We start from the raw sequence: 6,000 nt of genomic DNA on the forward strand, positions 1-6,000 counted from the left end.
TTAAATTGTTAATGACCAAAATGCTTAAAGCAATAAAGATAAATTTGGGTTTCTAGGAGCCTAAACTCTGATACCAGATGACGTGGGAGGGTATGGGGAGGATCAAATCAATTCCTATAACCCACTCAACGTTATGTAATACTGAAAGTATAACCACTTACATAAACCCCTCTCTCTAATTAAATTTACGATCCTAAAAGGAATGCAAAAACAAAGACTAGGGAAATAAAATAAGAAAATGAAAAACACCACAGACTTATTGATAACTTGATCCCTGCTCCTTAGCTCAACAAGACTTCTGAAGACTCCTACTTTCTGAAGAACTTGAGAAGCTAATTTTTGTAAAAATGCTTAAAAGAAGAAATGTGACAACCCAAATGCTAATTAAAGCAAATGAGTGTCAGATACAAAAACATAATTACGAGTACATGATAAAATTTTATGCAGGAGAATAAATTAATACAAATCCCTTACAAATATATATGAGTTCCAATTACATACATATAACTGAGGCCAGAAGTAGCTACAAAATACAAAGTCAAAATACAAAATAGGACCACTTCTTTCACTATGCTATTGGACTCATCAGAATACGGGAACGATTATGCCTTCAAGTTTTATGGATCCATGAGATCCTCATAAACTTCAATAGGTAGGTCAGCTGGTGGTTCCTCATTTTTTTCTGCATCTGGGGGGCATGAAAATAGTGAGTTCCATATGCTCAGTAAGAAAAATAATATTTAAATAACATCGCAAGATTTTAAAAGTAAATTATTCTAACATAAATGCTTACCATTTGGCTACTTTGTCGACCTATCTTACATTATGAAAATAATTTATTTATTAGAGAAAAAAAATACCTTAATAGAAGAAAATAAATACATATCATACCAGATAATAGAGAAAATAAAATAAATCATGAAATGCTCAGATTTTCGTATCATGCTTCGCGAAGTCATTATAACTTCCATCTTTGAAGGCAGATATAGATTTTCAACTACCCATGTAGAATGACCATATCAGATACATATAACGGTAATTTACTCATGCACATTTTCAGCTTGCTAAACCATGATATGATCTATGACCGCGACCGTATCGACCATAGTGGTCCTATCAGATATTCTATAGTCACGACAGTACTTAGTCAAAGGTGACGCCTAACAGATATTTGCATCACCACTCGTCAGAGAGTACACTGAGATCCACAGGGAGCGGTCCTCTTACGTCTTTGCATTACCAGATGGGAGAGGGGGAAACAGATGCCCCGGATGAGATTAGCAGAACAGATACCTCTCAGAGATAAAAAGTTTAACGAGACACTTGATGCATTATGCATGTCAATACAGATACATACTTTGGACCATTCATGCTTCATTCCACATTTTTTATCTTTTTTTTTCCTTTTATTTTCCAGGTAACAACATTGAAAGTAAGAACAGTTCAACTTATTAGATCTACAAACATAAAAGCATGCAAAATAGGTAAAATCATTATTATCATATTTAATAACTTTTCTTTTATCTAAAAATACCCCATAAGACGTATAAAGAAATACTATATTCATTACCGAAACCTTGATAATTTTTTCTACACTGTTCTCCTTTTTTTCTCTCCTTTCTCTCTAGATCACTCTCTCTCTCTTTTTCTCTCTTTATAATTCTTGAAAAATGGAATAATGGAAGTGTGGGAAGAATGGGAAGGGAAGACCCTATTTATAAAAATTAGAAACCATCGGATTCGCTCCAGGTGACGAAATCTGATGAAGAGAGAGGAAAAAGATGCTTGGCACAAAAAAAGAGGGAGAAAAGTCTCCTCTGCCGGCGGCGGCAACACGCTACTCGAGGTGATTGCAGTGCACTGCCCAAGGCAACAGTGGCCCGCCCGGCGCACTGCAGGCTTGCCTGCAAGCGAACGACACTCCTACCGCACACGCAAGTCTACTGCACGCAGGCCCCAAGCGCACAGGGGCCTATTCGCGAAGGCCTGCTGCACAGAAAATGCACGCACAATGCACGCACAGTGCGCAGCACCTGTCCTCGCACGAGGTGATACGCGGACGACCTGTGTAACACCCTGCCTATCATTGTGCTTAATTGATTTAGAAAATCCTATTTATTCCGGCCTTTGGATGCATTGAACTTATTTATATTTCTCTGTAGGATATTTATCGTAATTCAAAAAAGTTTGGTTGATTTTCATTATTTTCTTCATTTAATTTTATTATTTAATTTTTACATTTAACTTATTTAAATTAATTTTAAAAAACTAATTTTAAATCGAAAAAACGACGAAATGGGAAGAAATCCCGCGGGGAAGCAGAATAGCCCACGTGGATGCTGGGCACTGTGCGCGTGCGCGCCCATACCCACAACAGCCACAAGACATGCACCCTAGTGTGCACGTCCCCTCCACATACACGCGTGCACAGCAGACCTGCGTAGGTAGGCCTTGCGTGCCTAGCCACAGTATGTGCAGGCTAGCCCTTGTGCATGCTGGCTGAAGCACTGCCACCTCCGGTAGTGTACTACAGTTGCTCATGCAGCGCGCCACCACCACTGGTGGAGGATATTCTCCTCCTTCATTTTTCATGTCGAGCATCTTTTTTCCTCTTTCTTCACCAAATTTTTCCATTTGGCACGAATCTGACAGTTCTAAAATTCTATAAATTGACACTTCCCCTTTCATTCCTCCTGAAACTTCCATTCTTCTATTTTTCAAGATTTGGAGAAGATACAGATAGTAGTTTAGTGAGAGGAGGGAAAAAAAGGAGAATAGTGACGGAAAATACATCAAGATTTTGGTAAAGAATCTAGTATTTCTTTCGACGTCTTAAGGAGTATTTTTAGATAAACTAATATTATTAAATATGATGATTGTGATTTTTCCTGTTCTGTATACCTTTGTGTTCATAGTTCAAATAAGTTGAATTGTTCTTGTTTCAAACATGTTATGTGAATTGCAGACACCTTATGAATTGCATGTAATAAATATAATACGTAATCAGTAAAAATAAAGAAAAGAAAAGAAAAATATGGAATGAAGCATGATTGTTCCGAAGTATATCTGTATTAATATGCATATTGCATCAAGTGTCTCGTTAGGCTTTTTATCTCTGAGGGGTATCTGTTATCCTTTTCCTTCAGGGTATCTGTTTCCCCCTCCTCTATCTGATCTAAAAATACATAAGAGGACCGCTCCTAGTAGACGACGGCATACCCTCTAACTAGAGTGGTAACACGAATATTTGTAGGGGTCACACGTGGCTAAGTAACATCGTGACTATAGATATCTGTTATGATCACTATGGTTGGTACGCTCATGGTCATAGATTGTGTCATGGTTTGGCCAGTCGAAAATGGACCTGAGCAAATTGTCGTATCTATATCTGATTTGGTCATTTTATTTGGGTAGTTAAAAATCTGTATTTGCCTTCATATATGGAAGTTGTAACGATTTCGCGAAGTATGACACGAAAATCTGAGCATTTCATGATTTATTTATTTTTCCATATTTTCTTGCATAACGTATGTTTGATTTGTTCATATTAATGTACTGTATTCTTAATAAACAAATTATTTTTGTAATATAAGATCGATCTAATGAGGAGGTCAAATGGTAAGCTTATAAGTTAAAATAATTCACCTTTAAAATGTTATGATGTTAATTTAATACTGTTTTTCTTACTGAGCACATGGAACTCACTCTTTCCATCTCTCCCCAGATGAAGAAGAAAATGAGAAACCGCAAGTTGATCTACCCTTGAAAGTCTATGAGGATCCCATGGATCCACAGAATTTAAGTGCATGATTGTTCCCGCACTCTGATGAGTCCAATAGCATAGTAAAAGAAGTGGCCTGCTTTTGTGTTTTGTTTCTTTTGTATTTTATAGCCACTTAAGACATCAATTATATGTATGTAATTGGAACTCATATATATAGTTATAAGGAATTTGTAATAAGTTTGTTTTGTTGCATAAATTTTATCATGCGCTCGTTATTCTGAATCTGTATCTGATACCAATTTATCTTAAATAACATATGGGATGTCATAGCCTGTCTGTGCATGACAAGACACATGGACCCCGCACTGCGCACGCGGATAGAACGTGCGCAATGTGCGCACGTCCCGTGCCATCTTTGCCCGCATGTGCGCGCAAAGTTCGCAGACGTCCACGTGGGCAGCTCCCTTCCCCGCGAAGTTTTTTGTAGGATTTTTCCTGTTTTGCCGTTTTTCTGAAATTTCATTTTTTTTCCTTTTTTTGTACTGAATAAAATAAAACTAAAATTAATGTAATTAAATAAAAATAGAATTAATTAAGATAAAATTAAATAAAATCACATTAAAATCGATAAAATTCACATATTAGGATAATAATTTGCGGAGTAAATTAAATGAGTTCAATGCGGCATAAAAGCTCAAATAAATAAGGTTTTCCAAAGTAATTAAGCACAACGATGGATGGCGTTTTACAAGAAAAGCCTAAACTTTCAATATTTCTCTCAAATAGATTGTAATTGGTGTGTTTACAACTTATGGGCAAAGACTTATTTATAGCATTTCCCAGGCAATCTACATGAGTACAAACTCTTAATATAAATGAATAAAATAATATCCTACATAAAATTCTATCTAAATCTAGGATAATTACATAATAAAATAATTATTCTATCCTAAATAAATTAAATAAATAATTTTAGGGATATAATTTATAATAAAATAATAATTAAAATAATCTAATACTTATCCCATGTGATTTCCATGTAAAACACATGTGATAATTAATTTAGATTTGTGGATTTTTAATTTTAAAACATGGGTAATTAAAAAAGTGAGTCCCAAAAGCCTTTTAAAATTTTAAAAAAAAAAAAATTAATTAAATAATTAAAATGAGGAAGGGTCGGCTGGGCTTGGTCACCCGGATGGGTTGGGCCAACCAATCCACACGAGTTGCGCAGGAAAGGCTGTAGAAATCGCGGGCTAGCATGGTTGAGCTGTGTAACACCCCACCTATCACTGTGCTAAAATGATTTGAAAAATCTATTTATTCGAGCCTTTGTCCGTCTTAAATTTAAATTAATTTATGTTGTTCTCGAGATCCGTAATTTTAATCTTTTTTTAATTATTTTATTAATTTTATTATTCTTTTATTTTATTTTATTTTAAATTATTTTAAATTATTTTATTTTATTTCAAAAAAAAATTAGAAAATAGCGAAACAGGAGAAAACCTACTCGCTGGAAAAGCCCGCAAGAAAAACGGTTGCCTACGCGGGTGCTGGGCACTGTGCGCGCACACACGCGGGCATAGTGGCCGCGGGCGGGGTGTGCGCATAGCACACACGACCCATCCGCACACTAGCGTGCACGTCCCCTCCACGCACACACACACGCACGAGACGTGCGCACGATTTTTCGTGTCATACTTCGTGAAGTCGTTACAAACTTCTATCTCTAAGGGCAGATATAGATATAGATTTCCAACTGCCTAAGTATAATGACCAGATCAGATACAGATACGGCAATATGCTCATGCCCACTTCCAGCTAGCTAAACCATGGTACAATCTATGACCACGGTCGTACCAACCATAGTGGTCCTAACATATGGTCTATAGTCACGATATTACTTAACTAAATGTGACCCCTACAGATAGTACAATACTATTCTCGTCAAAGGGCACGCCGTCATCCACTGGGAGCGGTCCTCTTATATCTTTCCAGACCAGATAGGGGAGGGGAAAATAAATATCCCAAAGAGCAAGGGGAACAGATAGTCATCAGAGATAAAAAGTCTAACGAGACACTTGATGTAATATATATGTCAATACATATGTAGTTCGGACCATACAGACTTCATTCCACTTTTTTCTATTTCTTTTTCTTTTATTTTACTTTTATTATCACATACTACATATTAAATTTATTACATGCAAATTCATCAAGTGTTAGTAAATCACACAGCATGCTTGAAAATCAAAACTATTTGACTCATTTCAATA

Source organism: Carica papaya, chromosome 2, assembly GCF_054855325.1.
Source record: "Carica papaya isolate Zhongbai chromosome 2, ASM5485532v1, whole genome shotgun sequence".
Lineage (NCBI taxonomy): Eukaryota > Viridiplantae > Streptophyta > Magnoliopsida > Brassicales > Caricaceae > Carica > Carica papaya.